This window comes from Oreochromis niloticus, linkage group LG23, assembly GCF_001858045.2.
Source record: "Oreochromis niloticus isolate F11D_XX linkage group LG23, O_niloticus_UMD_NMBU, whole genome shotgun sequence".
Taxonomy (NCBI): Eukaryota; Metazoa; Chordata; class Actinopteri; order Cichliformes; family Cichlidae; genus Oreochromis; species Oreochromis niloticus.
Window position 1 is genome coordinate 31,533,264 of NC_031986.2, and position 16,441 is coordinate 31,549,704.

General features: G+C 41.7%; 1 long non-coding RNA gene across 2 annotated transcripts in view; it reads left to right on the forward strand.

Annotated features, from left to right (window-relative positions):
• LOC100693865 (uncharacterized) overlaps nt 1-16,441 on the forward strand; it is a 46,334-nt gene that overhangs the window by 7,135 nt on the left and 22,758 nt on the right. For both annotated transcript variants that reach the window (XR_002058108.2, XR_003216507.1), the window contains exon 3: nt 2,129-2,209. This is a non-coding gene — a long non-coding RNA (uncharacterized LOC100693865). The remainder of the gene's footprint in view (nt 1-2,128; nt 2,210-16,441) is intronic.

Genomic DNA, 16,441 nt, shown 5'->3' on the forward strand with positions numbered 1-16,441 from the left:
ATGGCCAGTGTGTCTCCCCATTCCTCTCTCCTCTTTGCTACGCTCAGCCCCTCTCTGCGTCCCAGATAATGGAGCTCAGCTTCTGTCTGCCAAAGGGTCCGTAGCTGCCCGGGAGTAATGACCTGAGGGGGTACTTTGTGACAACCAGGGTATAATAATGCCTGCAGATACGGACAAAGCAGACCCCGGGGGTCAATTTTTAAATACTTTTATGTTTTTCACCGAGGATAAGAGTCATCTATTTTTATTGCAGGCTATATACAATATGTACACTGCAGAAACAACACATTTATTCCAACCAAGGGAAGCACGGTGTGTTTAATGTTGCTCATTTCAACAAAATGTAGTTAAGTTTTGATAGAACGACATAGTTGTGAGCTAGCTTTATTGATGAAACATCATCCACTATTCAAGAGTTTATCTGGCACATGTCTGTAGGCCACAGTGCTTCAGATCAAAATAGTGTTATTGAGGTGCGCAAGGGAATATGGAATCACCTGCGAATGAAAGGCTTCTCCTAATGGGTTAATTGTAACAAAAGCACGGGGTCTTGCCCCATTGAACAGAAGAGGATTGTGGAGCACAGACCTGTGGAAATGATGTCAAGCAATGTGTTGCCTGCTTTGCCCTGAAGGGCCAGAGTTTGTCTGTCAGCAGTTAAATGCTTACCTCCTACCCCTCCCCTAACACTCAACAATCAATTTACCTCCTCGGGGTCTATGAACCCAAAGATTTGACCTTGCAGACTCAAGCTTTGTTTCCTCCCTCATCTCTCACACCTCAAAGAGTTCTTATTATAAAATAAAGGAAGGGTAGTTTGAAGTTAGGCCTCATTCAGTAGGTTAGTAGGCGAATTTTCTGTTGCCAAAACCACAAGAGGAAGCTTGATAAAGGTCATTTTCAATTGATCTCTAGATTTGTGCCAGCCTTTATTCCTAGAATTGAACTCTGAGTTGTTTTATTTCAGTTATTAAAATTAGGAGCTTAAAGGAAAGCCAGATAGGGTGGGAAATACTCTTTTTGTATTCTATAAATATTTAACTTGTTTGCTTACCTAAGAGAGCCACACTACATGTTTCCAGCTAGAAGCAGGTAGAAACCTATAATGTGGCTCTCTTAGCGTTAATTTAGTGTAGCAGCTCTAAAAGTAACTAGTTTTTAAAATATATAAATCTACAACTTGCAATAAAAAATGGGTAAATCATTATTACTTGGACTTAGAGGTGCTTTTACACTGTCTATGTTTCCAGTCTTTATGCTAAGCCAAGCTAACTGGATGATAGCTGTATATTCATTAATTGTGTGAAAAAGACGGACAAAAGTTTTTGGTCAAGCGCCTTAAACACGCATTCTGTCTAATGGCCAGCAGGAGGCAACACCTCAGATGGCAAAGCTGTCCAGCTGTATAGAAATCTATTGGAAGGTGTCCCTGAGCTCCCTTCATCTGTGGCCACAGCAGACACTTTCCTAATCAGTTTATAGTCTAAAACAGTAGTTTCTCATTTTATTGAATACAACATGATCTGCATTTTGTTAATTATGATCCCAATTGGAGTCCAAAACGACGTTAAAGGAAGGTTTACTTTCAGGGCTGACCTTGAGGCTTCACAGTGGGGCTTCACAAACCAACAGGTGATGATGGAAACAGGAGAAAGCACCCTTTGTTGGAGCTGAGCACACCTGAAGGCACAGTTTGGAAAGCTGTAGGTCAGCCGATCTTTCCCTGCTTATGCTAAGCTATGCTAAGCCAACCTCACGGAAAAGATTGGAAATCATATCAATTTTCCAACGTATACCTCAGGAATAAAATTCAAACGCGTATTCTCCAAATGTCAAAGTATTTATGATTGTTACATAAAAAAATTAGTTCAGTTTAATTTTATTAAAAGTCAGCAGTGGCATTGTGTGTTTTGTTAATTTGTTTAATTTTAGTTTTAATCATCAGCAGAACATACGTGCCGAAGCCTCTGCAAGCTTCTGCAGTAACAGAGTATACGTCTTCATTTTGGATAGTTTTCCATGTGTCTTATGGCCAGCATTCATTTTAGTAACGTAAACTGTAGTTTTAGTTTTAAGTTTAGTTTATAGTTAATTATAACAACTTTGATTCACACTTTTGTTTTGGCAGGTTGTTTGTGCCAGCAGAAACCATTCATGAAAGATGCACCCCTGAGGCTTACAGAGGTATACTCCATCATCTGCTAAGCAGGTAACTACTGTATATTTTATAGAAGAACAAAGCCAGCTCCTGATGAATGACTGTGCTATAGGTAATGAGCTTTTTACCTAGAAACAAATGTTTCACGCTCAAAAATGTATCAAAACTGAAAATCAGGTTTTAGTGTTTATATGTTCTACAGTTGATTTACTTTTATGTTTATGGGTGCACAGCCTGGAGATGCCTCTGTGTCAATCAAAGACTTCAAGTCCCAAGATTTATTCAGTCCCCCTCCCATTTGTACAGTAACCAATGGAGGGAGTACACACCCAGCAAGGTGCTAGCTAATTGGGCATACTGAGAATAGAAAAAAAGAGGAAAATAAGCACCTTCTACTGTGATGTGACGTTTATTGAAAGTGCTGATGGATCAGCACAAAGCTTTCTTCAGGGTGTTCGAGAAGAGCTTTGTAGTGAAGCATCATCTGTTTTATGAGATAATTTTTATGTCTTTTTTTGTGTTTTGTTTGCTTTTCACTTTATTGCGTTTTAGTTCTGCAGCATAGAGGTACAAAATAGCAAGCAGGGAGATATGATTTGCTATGCCAACTCATGGGACCATTAGTACAAAACCTGACTCCAAATTAAGCTCCCACATAGACCGACAAAAATGCTGCTTTCTAAGAACCCAGTTTGGAGTTTGGATCACTTGGGTCATATTAATTTCTCAGTTTCAATGCATAAAATGACATCCAGGAAAACATTTAATAGGAGACAGTTAAACTTTCTGGAGTGCCGGCATTAAAATGCTCAAAGTTTGCCATGTAATACCCCTTAGCTGAACACTAGAGAATAGCTAGTCTGGTTCTGATTTGTTCTTTGCTTTCCTATTTTTGTTCCCTTTAGGGCCTTTATAACTAAAATAATAAATGTCTAATAATGGCATTAAGATTCAATGAGATGAAGACTTATTCTGTTCAAACAACAATCTATATAAGCCTATCTAATTTTAGACACTTAATACAATAAAAGCTATGAGTACAGGCAGTGAATTTAAAGCTAACAAATATCACACATGACTGATAATTATGGAAAAATGCATCAGAACTTCCACCCTGTTTGAATGCAGCATTTGATGCATGCACTAGTGAATTTGTGATCTGTGGATCTCTATGCTAAGCTAAGCTAAAGAAGCATCAGTCTGTATTGATAAGATTATTTTTTTAAAACATTAACATGACTTACTTTATGACTGTATGCTGATTTCGGTTATTGGCTGCAATACCGCAGAATGAAATCAATAGCTAATAGTCAAAACATATAAACTCTTCTCTCTGACTCACTGAAGGATATCATACAGTACAACGATTTCACATTTTATTTTGGTCTTTTAAGGATGGTTCTCTGGCACTTGTGTCAAAGCTCGTCTTGTTTTTCACGGCTGCGCTAACCATCAAGAATAAAACTGTATAGTTTGTGCTGGTGGAGTTTTCTTTTGCTGAGGGGGAGACAGAGCGGTTGAGGATGTATACACGTGGGGGAAGAGCTGCAGTAATAGAACTCAGCTGGAGTAGGTTACTTGAGGGAATGCTTCAGGAGCGGGAACAGAGCCAAAAGAGCGAGGAAACATACTTCACTTTATTGATTTTGTCGATCGTCTTAAATGAGGGGCACTCCAGGCCAAGGGCTCACCTCTGCATTTTCTGTGTGTGTGCCTGCTGTGTGGTGGACAACATGCAGAGGTTATGGGAGATGGGAATTATGTATGTTTTTATGTTAATGTATGGGGAAAGGCTTTTGTGCATGAGGGAGACGGAGAGAGCTCCAGCATCAAGTATACGATGTGAACCTTTTGTTGTTACCTCATAAATTTCCATGTTGCCGTATCAGCCGTTGAGGCTATTGTTTCAGTCACGTGCATCTGGAAGTCCTCAATGAGCTAGCTTGTCTATGAAAAACCCTGCACCGCCCCTCCACGGATCATGACCTTTTGCTTTACACTAGAGATACACGCTACTATTGTGACTTATTCATCAACTGTGACTTGGTTATAAATGGCTTTTTAAGGCAAATATTGATTAAGTCAAGTGTAACATCACTTGGCTTAAAGCAAATGTCCATAAGCAATTATAGCTGATAGTCTCTTTTCCATTTTTGCCTTGGCTGACATGCTCATCTGTTTTATATTCCCATATGTCCTGTCAGGTGGGACAGGATTCCTTTCCTGTACAGTCGGTGTCAATTGTTATTCAATAACCAGAACCCTGAAGTTTTACCTCAGACCTCAAAGGCACTCAAGTTTGAACAGAGCGTACTTTCTAAAGAGTTTTCTTGAAATAATCATGAACATCTTGTGTTATTCTGTATTTTATGTAAGTTTTCTGTTGACCATGAATTTAGATTTTGGTTTAGGATATTTTTTTCTCTAAGTGCACCTTAGAAATGAGATAAACTAACAAAATGAGAAAAGATGTACTCCTCTCTAAAAATGTGTTTACCTTTATTTTTTAATAGAATCAATTGCAGACCTTGATTTTTAGCTGATATTGGTTTATGACGTCTCAGTTAATACTGCCAGTATTCAAGAGGAAACCTGAAATTTCCAGCACATAAAAAACTTTTCAGTAAAGTTTTGTGTGTAGCATTAACACCTTTCTAATGCAAACCAAATGCACATTTATATTTATATTGGGCACAAATTATCATTTAAAGGTAAGCATTTGTTATTATTTTGTATTCTTTGAGTAAGAAACCTAAAACAATAAATAGATTTGGAAGTTCAGTACTGGCCTAAAACAGTTCTGAAACAATCATAACAGTCATCTTGCAGTTATCAGAATTAAGTCATCTTCCATTACACTTGAAACGCTGCTACTCTGACAGTGATTTAATCATCATTTATCAAAGTTTTACGACATTAGATGTTGAAAAACTGTCAGATTAGTGGCTAATCAAGTGAATCTTTAGTTTCTGCCTTTAAACACATTGCACTCGTTTCCATTAGCTAGTGTAGTTTGTTTTAGCGCGTCACAGTTTTTTTGTTTTTTTTTTAAATCTCAACACAATTAAACAACTCTGCTGACAACCCTTTCTTTTTGTGGGTTGCCTACATTTACTCTTTCTGTTGAGTCGTGCTTTGTAGTTACACTTTGGTGCTACGCAGACACCTTTACACTGTTGTTTGTTGCCACTGTTGTAGATCATGACATATTTTATAGGGTGGATGTTTGGTGTGTTTTTTCCTAACAGCTCAGTTTGCCTGAAGTATCTTTGTGTGATCTGAATGTTATTTCTGAATGTCTTTGTTATCCCGTATGATTACGTTTTCTTTGACAATAACAGTTTAGCTACACTCGGGGAATTTATATGATTTTACAAGGTGCATCCTCTTGTCCTTATCCCCCAAATCATCTTCATCTGCGTATCTGTTATAAACTACCTAAGCGCGCTTATCTTTTCTCCCTCTCATTTCATTACACAAAATCCCAAAGAAACCACTGGGCAGGATCAGTTAGTCCCAGCCAGCTCTGTGGTTTTCTTGTTCTTTATTAAAGTGTAATCAAACATCGGTTTAAGTGGAAAATAAATATCCAGATCTAATAAGCTGCTCAGCCGGATCATGTAAATGCAAATTTTCAAGCTGGTTCCTATCCGTCCCACTGAGGGGGAGAACAAGCCACAGCAATCGCCTCCTCCACCCTCGATTGTAAATCAAGGAAAATAATGGCTGGATAATGACCGGTTTGCGGTCCCAAGCAGATTGAATGATAACAAACCTCGCATGTTGCACGCAGCTTTTCATTTAACATCCTATCATGGGGAAAGCCGGCGAACAGCTTGGTGTGGCTCATTAAAGGGGTTGTTGATGCCTTGTAAATTTTGTGGAGCAAGGGGTTGAAAATTCACAGGACAAACTTCCTGATAGGGTAAGACAGGGTTTATTCCCCACCCATAGGGGCCTCCTGCGCCGTCGCAGGGAGCCGGATGATCTGAGAGGACCGGTGAGCCGCCGACTGCATTGCAGTTGTCTGTTTTCTAATGTGAAGGAGTAAGAGTGTGAATGAAAAGAGACGAATACCCACTTAGACAAGCACTAAATAATAGACATATAAATTGCTTCGCTTTCCTGTTTGGGGAGATGCTGATTTAGCTGCTAATTGGTGACAGAAACTGTCAAATGGGTGGCAGATAGTGATTGTGGTGGCTTCTGTCAGGATTAGGTGAGAGGGAAGAAAAAGCGTGCTTTCTTCTGGTGAAGGCAAAGACAATATGACGGCAGTCCCCTCCCTTCTCTTGTCTGATATTTACCCAAAACACATTAAACAGATAAAGAAGAGAAAAGAAACAATAAGCTCGGGATTATGGACCCTGTCTCTTGCCTTCGTCTTGTGCTCTCATGTCTTCCCTTTTTTCTCTCCTCTAAGCTGTCTCTGTGATTGATTAACGTGTTTGTTTGAAGAAATTTTGAATGTTTGCTTGCACAATGAAACACACAGACATACAAATGCGCGCCGAATTTGCTCAGACGCTCGCACGCACAGAAACAATGAACTGGCTGTAAGCAGAGAGACGGCGAAAGAGACGGATAAAGACTGACTGACTGATCTCTCGAGGGCATCTTCCTCTAACCCTGCCTTGACTCTCCTCCCTTTTCTCTGGAGCATTAAAATGAACAGTAATTAGGCTTTGATACTCTGGCAAATGAACAGTAATTAGAGTGTGCTACTGTGGATCCTCTGCCTGAGCTGCTCATTGAATATTCACACCATTATTGAACGTTAAGATTAGCTTGCCGCTGTCATGCACAAACAGTGTGGCATGGCAACGGCCCTTTGCAGATGGTGTTAGGGGGATGGTGGAGGCAGTGTGTGTGCGTGCGCTCGTGTGTGCGTAGACAGGTCGCCCAAGCCTGGCGGACCCTCAGAGGGGATTTTCTGGTTATTAGATCCTTGCCAGATCATGGGCCAATTATAAAGAAAACTGTCAGTCAAGGCAAAGTGGCTATGTGATTAGCGGAAAAGGACAAAATCAGGTGAGGAGTGTGAATCTTTCTGGAGGCAGCTTTGATTTGCTAATAAGAGGGAGAGGGAAAGGACCGGGGCAGGGTCCCCAGCTGTAGTCCTGCTTTGCTCTCTTCATTTTCACTGTGACCTTCTTAGCACTGCTGGTCTAATCTGCGCTGCAGAGAAGACATAAAGAATGGCTCTCGAGGGGGTTTTCTGGGTCCAGGCTCTGAATGAGGCACAAGGGGGTTAGCCACCAAAAATGAGAGCAGTACCCCCTACTCCCAACCACAGGGACATGAGTAATCAAATAGTTCCTTTAGGATGACAAGGGACAAATACTTCCTAATTACCCTAATAGTTTTAAAGACTTTTTACTCTTGATAAAAAAAAGAGAAAAAAAACCACTTAAAGCTATGTCACTGAGAGAAGGAGGAGTGAAGGGATAAGAGGAGGGAGGGAGAATCGCTTGCCTCTGAGAGCATCCTCAGCAGGCAGAAGCTCTGTCCGTTCCTCTTCCTAATTTCTAAAAGCACGACAGTGTATCCTAATTTAGTGGCTGGTGACCAGGGCTGACATTGAGGGGCGTGGTAGGGCCTTTCCCCCCCTCCCTCCCGGCCATGGTTTCTGGCTGGGGAGAAGCAAACGCAGAGGGGAGACAGGCAGCACAGTGCCAGCGCTATAATGAAGCGCGGGAGACAGCAGGCCTGACAGCTCTGGCAGGTGATGCATGGGGCCCATGCTAATTCTTCAGCAAGCCAGTGATGGATCCTGAAATCTTGACCACACATCCCATTAGCCCCTGTCTGTGACAGGAGAATAAAGATATTAAAAAATCCGGGAGAAGTTGAGAGAAAGGGGTGCAGGGGGATTTGGAGCGGGATGTGGACAGCCAGTCAAAGGACCTTACGCAAACCTCCAAGTCCTCTGCAATATTTTCAGCAGCAAAGTTATTGATGACTTAACCTCTGGGGTGCAGGTTATGGGTGATGGATACTGTGCATCCTCAGCATGGAACAGCAGAGGATAACAAGGTAGACAGTGAATCACCTGCCCACAGCTGATAAAAATAGAATATGACATGTTCTACAGCGTATACACTGCATTATTCCACTGTAAATTCTAAAGAGATGAGTGAACTGGGCTTTCCTGTAAATAGATTAGTTCATTGAATGGGTTTTCTATGGGCTCAGCTGTTCCGCGCATCCCTACTGCTCTGGCTTTTGCATCTTAGCACTATGAATGCACGGACTGTTTATTAGGCTGTCCCTGCCAACTCCTCTGCGACCTCCCCTCCCCTCAAGAATAAAAAAGACTGAGGAATAAAGAGCAAAGGAGGGCGTAGAACTCCTCAACTATCAAGCGCTCAGGTGTGTTTACCATATATCTTTTATGTTCCTGTGCCAGAAAGGGCTAATATTTGTGACAAGTTTTGTATGAAATATAAATGACTCAGTCTTGATACAAATAGGAAAACTGGTAGCGAGGCGAGCCGAATCGCAGCCAGGCCACGAGAATCCTTCCCATTTCTCGGGGTTGACAAATAGCACGGAGGAAGTTCCAGGGGAAACTGAGAGGTTACTGTGACAGACAAGGAGCACAATTATCACACCATGATGAAAGAGCCATGGCGAGCGCGCGTCGCACCGTTAATTACCGTCCTTTTTCCACCAGCCTCTAATGTGAGGAAAAACACGCGATGACAAGTGTGTAAAAGAGCAAGCACTAAATTACTGTCAGGAAAAATAAACGGAGGATCGCGCGGCCCGCACAGTGATTTACGGGGGCAATTAGTCACCGCCCCACGGAGATGCTGAGGACAGCAGTGCGGCGGGAGTGTGTCAGGGAGAGAGAGTGTGAGAGACACCCCTACGCTCCACCCACACTTCTAAAAAATAGGATGAGAACTGGGAGAATGTTCTCTGTGCTCTTGGCTGAGTGACCTTTGTCTGGCGGAGGGCCTTTATCCAACTTTTTGCTGGTTATAAAGAAGTTTGGAAATAAATGATCAAGCAAACAACGGCGCTGTGAACATCATCCTACTTCAAATCAGTGCCATGTTGTCATATGTATATGTATCATAATAGAATAAAAGAAGCAACATCAGTGGGTGATATGGAGCCAATTTAGGTCACCATTACTTGTTTTATGCTGAAGTAGGTTGATTATGACACAGGTGTAAGACAAGCTAAAGCAGTGTCTGTCATTACACTATCAGTAGAATACAGTCTTTTGTCTATGTCGAATGTGTCAGCATACTTGAAATGCTAAACGTCTGAAATGAGCTAACCCCCCCACACGCTCTACTATCAAACATCAAATGGGCTCTAATTGTTTCTAAACGTGACACAAGTTAAGATACTTCAGTTTAAAGCCCGCCATCGCGTCTCAAAAGTGACGCTTGATTCCTTGTCTCGTCTCTTCGAGCAGCTTCTAAGACAGGGGGTCGCATCCCAGTCGTCACATGTCCCTCATATTTCATGCTCGGCTATGAAGCGAGCCTTTCATCACGTATTAAAATACCTGCTGTACTTTTAAGGAAGTAAGACCACTGGGAATATGCCCGACTGAGTGGAGAGCCCATTGATTAGTAATGGCTGATGACAGATAGTGTCACATCATCTTTGTTAATTTCACTCATTCGGAGGCATTGAACAAACATGGCGTGCTGTTTTTTTTCCCTCTCTCTTTCTCTGAGAGAAATTTCTGAAATGATAGTCTATTGTTGAATAATTTTGAAGCCCCTGTTAGAAAATTGTCACACTGTGTGATATCTTACAGACGTGTGATGAAATAAAGTAAGGATGGAGCGGGGGTGGGATGATGCAGTGGAAATTTGTCTTAATATATCCATCACAGCCAGCTAAAGACAATTATAGTTGAGCACTTTAAAGACGTAGGCTCTTGACTTGCTAAGCTTCTGAAGCTTTCTCTTCGCGTAATGCTAACGCTTGATGCTAACATGACAAAATGTGTTGGAGGATATTGGCAGTTTAATCTGGCTTGTCATGCTCGTATACATATTTAGACTGAGCATTTGCACGTGTATTGTAGGACAATAATAACACTGCCAGTAAGCTGAGTGTTATGAGTAGTGTGATATGAAGTGTGTGTATGGGGGGGGCAGGGGAGGGGGATGCATTCTCCCGGCCATACAAATCCAGTAGAGGCTAGTGAGTGGGCTTGCTAGGTTGAGCCACATTTCCAGGTCAGTGGCCTTGAGCATGCTTGGTTACAGCTGCCTTGCCCATTCCTATTGGCAAAGGTGCCATAAGACAAGGTTGTGAGGGGCCATAAGTGGTGAGGAGGAAGCAGTGGAGAAGCTAACCAGGAGAGGACCATATGCATGTCCAGTGGACTGCTTCCCTCAGGCTTTCTTTCTCCGTCTCTCTCTCCCCCCACATCCCTCACTTGACTGCACTATCCACTCCTTTGCCAGGGCTATATAAGTGCCAGGACATCAGACTTCCTCAAGCTGTCAGCCTTGCTTTTCCCCAGAACAACACAATTTGAGACTGGAGGAGAGTAAGAAAAAAATCGCTGGAGAAGCTGGAGAGGAATAAGATTGGAAAAATGCTCCATTCTGTTTTTGCTTCAGCCAGTTCCACAGCCAATTAAAGGCCATCATGATCACCCATAAAACTGTGGATGTCATTGCGGTGGACCTTTATGTTCGACTCAGGATATTTTCACTTTGGAAACTACTGTCTTATAATTTTAAAGATCATTTTAATCTCATTTTATTATTTTATTTTATTATAGTTGCTTAATAAATTCACGCTTGTAGATTTAATTGGATACGAGCACTTTTAAGAATATAAGTATATTTGAAAATAAAATTCGGAAAATTCTTAATTGCTCTCTTGTCTCTGTAGACATGAAGCTCCACCTAACAGCTAGTTAGCTTAGCTTAGCATTAATAACTGGCTTTCCCCTGCCTGACAGTAAGAAATAATGTGTCAGTTATTGAGCTTTAGAAGCGCTGGTAGATGGATTTCAGCTTACTTTGTTTTCTGTTTCAAGTGTTTGAGCAAAGATAAGCTAAGTATCCAGAAATCTATGTACCTAGTAAAAAAGTGAAATGCTTTGCTTACATAAGCTTTTTTTAGTTATTTATTGTAGCACTTTGCAGCCATGATGCTGTACACATATACATGATGCTAAATACAAAATTTCTATTTAAAATACTGCATACATGTAAAGCAGAGCGTATTTGCGTCAAAAAGGAGAATTAACCTTTTTCTCTCACTGCACAAATCTGTGTACACTTTCAAATAAAACCCACATGAGGAATTTATTAATGTTAATTATCAACAAATTAATTTTACCGCCGCTTCTGCAGTATTGTGTTTTTCTTGTTTATCAAGGGAAGCTATTTGAAAATGTATTGGGGATTTTTTTTATTCATAAAAGAGATGCAAGTGTGAAAACAGACTTTTTCCATCTCTATGGCTTCCAGTGTTCTGTGAAAGCAGGCTTTGAAATTAGACTCACTAACTGGCAATGAAATAACAGACAGCCAAGAAGAAGAGGAGTTAAAAAAATAGGGCTTATGAATCAATATGGGCAATGGGGGAAGGCCAAATGTAATAAATAATACAATAACAAGCCTAACTAATGAGCTGTTGTGAGGGTGCAGTTCACAGAGTAGTCCCTTTGTATGAATCCCTGCTAATAATCTTGGGGAGCCAGCGGATGATGAAGTGTTGCCATAAGGCAACACCTGTGCAATTAAAGCAGCGGATTCTTTTGCACGTAACATTAATTTCAGCCCTTTATAAAGGCCCGATGAGCACACTAATAATCTAGTCTACTTGACTCCATGTCTAGCTGAAACAGAGCATCTAATTAGGTAAAGGTAATTAATTAGAGATAAACGGAGCTAATCAGAGCCCGTTAGCACTCCCACTTTCTTGGCATTAAGACACAGAGCCTCCTGCTCTCTCATTGGCTGCCCTGTCATGTGCTCAGTGAACATGAAAAAGATATGTTTTTAATAGAGGCTCTCTGATCTCACAGTGAACTAGTCTGCTCCCTTAAGATCAAGACTATGCTGCTTCTCAGATGATCTTTTTATCCCCGAAAGTTAGTGATAGATTATTGTTTTGTCAAATGTAACGCTGTTGCTCTGAATGAACTATTTGGATAGTTAGAAAGTGTCCAGCTGGGGTTGGTTTCATTGTATTAGTTAAAGTCAAAGAACGGAGTGATTAGCATAAATTCAATCGTCAGCATCAGCATCATGTAAGCATGCATGCATGACTTTTAATGGGGCAAACATACACACATACATACGCAGACTCACATACTTTGTAAAATAGTACTATTTTAACATATAAAAAGAATCGCTTCTTTAAAAATATCAACGGTATGGTAGAATTTCAGACCTAAAACGAGAATCCCCCTTGTGGCTTAGCCTACAACCTCTAACAAGAAATCATATTACAGATACATGAATATGATCTTGTTGGCTTTCCGCCAATGTTTCATAAGGAAACATTAAGCCCCAGACAGCAAACATCCAACTTCCCATGATTTTTGTTCTAATTTTCATATGAAAGGTGAAGCGGGGAACCCTGGATGGAACAGATGCTTCCGTGTTGCACTGATGCAACAGCAGCATGAAGAGCCTGCGCTTCCACTCGTGTACCTATCATGTCCAATTTTTTTCCAATAGATATTCCAGTCTTTGCATATGTGCAAGTACTGTTTGAAAATGGAAATTTAATGGTTATTGTAATGAATGTTGACTTAACAGATCAGAAAGGCAGGAGGGAAGGAAATGCGAGCGAACCTGAGAGGAGAGGTTTGTTTAGATGCTCGAGTGTCGTTGGGTTTCATGAGGAGGAATGATTTGGGGGAAACATGATTATTTTTTCCCTCTGCTTTTCCTTGTACACAGGGGAGTCGTCTGCTACAAGAAGGCAGGGCGCTCCCTCGACACGCATCATTAGAAGGTTTTTTACAAGCGACAAGCAGGCTATTTGGCTGTCATTGGGATTGTTTGAAGAGAATATGTTTCTGCACCGTACTCCAGGGAGCCCCACATCAGGAAAAAAAGTAGATCACCCTTGAGCACTTGACATTGCTGTTATGCATTTGTCAATATTAAGGCTAAGAGGTTGGGCCAGTGTGTGTAAATTGGGAGTTTGGTGCATTTGCTTGCCTCAAATGTGAGCTGACCTTTAACCTAGCGTGTCACTCATTCGCTAACCCTGTTTCTACTAATTGCTACATTCAGCCTCTGCGGTTATACTCAATTATTCAGTTATTCAAAATATACTAGGCAGTTTTAACGAGGTTCCTTATCCGCTAACACGAGTGCAACATGGATATTTGTTCATGTTTTTAGCTTATTAGTAATTACTGAACACAATATGACTTCATTACGTTGTCTCAAACTTCCTGGACGCACTGTAGCCAAAACAACAACAAAAAAAGAGAGACGTGTTAAAAGATGACCTGCAAAGAACAGCAGTGAAAAGTAAAGCAGCACGTTGTGATGGACTGTCATATTCTGATCGTGGCCCATAATGCAACCGTCACTGGTCCAAAGTGCAGGGTGTGTGTAGCGTTTCCAATTGAAATGAGTCAGAGTGTAGGCATAGAGATCCTCATTATATCGTTTCCCCAAGGGCTGAGGCCAGCGCTTCTGCTGGAAAAGAGGGAGACGAGTGCATCCTCGCTGCTCTCCAAAGACAGGGACAAGTAACAGTTTGGTTTCAGCACCAATCTCTAAATGGCTTTTCAAAAGCAAAGAGAGGCTAACACAGTGGGGAGATATTTGTGTCGGTTTCTGCGATTCTGGTTCATTTGTCTGCTCTTCACCACGGGCGAAACAGGCGAACATGGCACGCGGGGTCACATCTGATTCCCTATCGGAGACGAGATGGTGAGAGGACGGCAGGAGTGCGAGGCGGCGTTGCAGCACTCCGCCGTGTCCAAAAGTATCTGCATCAGTGGTGCTGATTGTGAGGCACCCGCTGGCGCTGTTTAGATAGTTTGACTACATCAAGCTCCCTTCCAGACGGCTCTTACTGGTGCGATTAGAGGAGGGTGAAGATGAAAGGTGTTCGGTGTATTTTTAAAATTGTTGATTTTCCGTGTAATGATAGCTCGTGCAATTAAGCACTGGCTCCAGGCTCTGCATGTCCTTGTGAAAAAAATCTCAATTATTTGTGTGGGTGTACGCCTGTGTGTGTAAGTGAGAATGAATGTGTGTGGACATGTGTGCGCCTATGCTTCAGACAGATTTTCTACATTGATGTTAGATTTGTAATGTTATGCACCAAACAGATTTTTCCATTAGTACGCCGAAGATGTGACTACTTGCTTGATAAGTGATGTGGATTGACTTAGTGTGTTAATGTATTTGATTAAATTTGCGCTTATAATCTTGGGATGTTCTTATAAGTGCGCGAAAAGCCTTTTGAAATTCAGATTAACAGGAAAAATGCGCACATTGTAACATCTATAAATTAAGTTGTTGTTCAGTTTTCCCTTATGTTATTCAGATCCCCAAAGTGTGAACATGTTGTAAACATGCAGTAACAGAGCCAGCATCAGGGTTCTCATATTATTTATTGAAATGAACTCGCCTGACAGCAAATGTTTCCTCTTGGATTGAGACATAAGCCAGCATTTTCTTTGTCTTGTTGTGCATAGGTTTTCACGGTATAGATGACAGAACATTTTGTGTTTGTGGGTGTGTACGCATGCAGCGATGGGGGCTGGGGTGGAGCTAACCTGTAGGGGAGATTGTCAAAAGGGCTAAATTTGCCATGAGAGTAATTGTGCTGTTCCATGACATTCACTTCTGCTAAATGTAATCACTTTAAATAATGTCAGTGACATCTTGTGAAGTATTTGGTGGAAGAAAAGGCACTATGTAGGGCAGGCATCTTAGTGTGTGATCCCGACTGTCTGTGCGTTATCTTCTCTTTCATTAGAGATGAACAGCCGCGGGTCGGATGGGTGGTGGGCAGGAGGGGGTCAGGGAGTGTGTGTGTGTGTGTGTGGATTCAGAGGGTGGGCAGTGGGCACAGGAGGGGGTGGCTTCACTGGAGATGGTAAATAGGATTATAAAGAGGACCCTAGTGTTGCCTAGAAGACAAAAGTGACTGATGATTAGCTTAATATTTGTTACACAATGCAACACTGGCTGAACATTGTGAACATTTATTGCTAGTGCCAGGCACTTTCAGCAAGCATTTCATCACACCCAACTCTGGCCCTGTGAAATCTCTTGTAATTTTACAAACAGTCAGCGTGTTCGAGAAGTAGAAAAAAGGGAGAGAACATGTTATAGGCGGCTGCCTGATGTGCCTTCTATACCTTGAGGCAGGGTGCTGGAAAATTCAGCGTGAACTTTCGACACTTAAATGCTAAAATGCGACTGATTTGAGATGATAATAGGCGCCCTAATAGAAGCTGATCCTTTGCAATGGCTTGGAGTCTTATAGCACACAGCTGTAATGCAATGTGAGTCGACAGTTAGGGGAAAAAAATGGAGAAAGGCACAGATAGTGAAAGATAACACAACGCATAACCCTCCTTGCTGGCTGAGAGGGAAACATGTCTTGTGGTGCCCTGCTATGTATCAGGGTCGGTCGGAGGTAGCAGCAGATTGGAGAGGGAGCAGGAGACGGGGCAGGAGACAGTAAGTGGAGTTGGCAGAGTGAGGATCCAGGCAAGAGGGCTTGACGGTGTAAGAACGGAGCTGACCCCTCAGCCCTCCAAGATCCACAAATGGATGGAGGCGTTGGACGGGACAGGCCTGGAGTCAGAGACCTGCTCAAGGTTGACAAGAGTCAGGGTCAACCTTCAGCGAGCCCGGCTGTAAACAAGTTGCTGGAAGAAACCTAAAGGGCTCAAAGCATGAGCGCTTCCATGGTAATATTTCACTTATTGCCAGGCTGAATTGGCCTTAAATATTTGAGGACTGCCTCAAACGAAAAGCTCCTCTAAGTGCACCACGCCAGTGTTTGCTTCAGCTATAGTCACAGAAATTATGTTGTGTATGCGCTTTAGTTCCACTTCACTGCAAGGGATCTTAAATGTTTGGTTCACCTAAAAATAGGAACATATTTTCAACATTCACAATTTCTCCCATTCACTTGGCATTTTTTAAACCCAGGCTTCAAAAAAAAAAAAAAAGGCCCTGCTCCATCCTAAATGGAATAAAAGTGCAAATTTCTTTCTAGAAATTTCTTGACGTTTTGTGAAACGTATGTCTTCCTAATAAAATCAACTTTTAGTTTTTAATACTGATATAAACATAA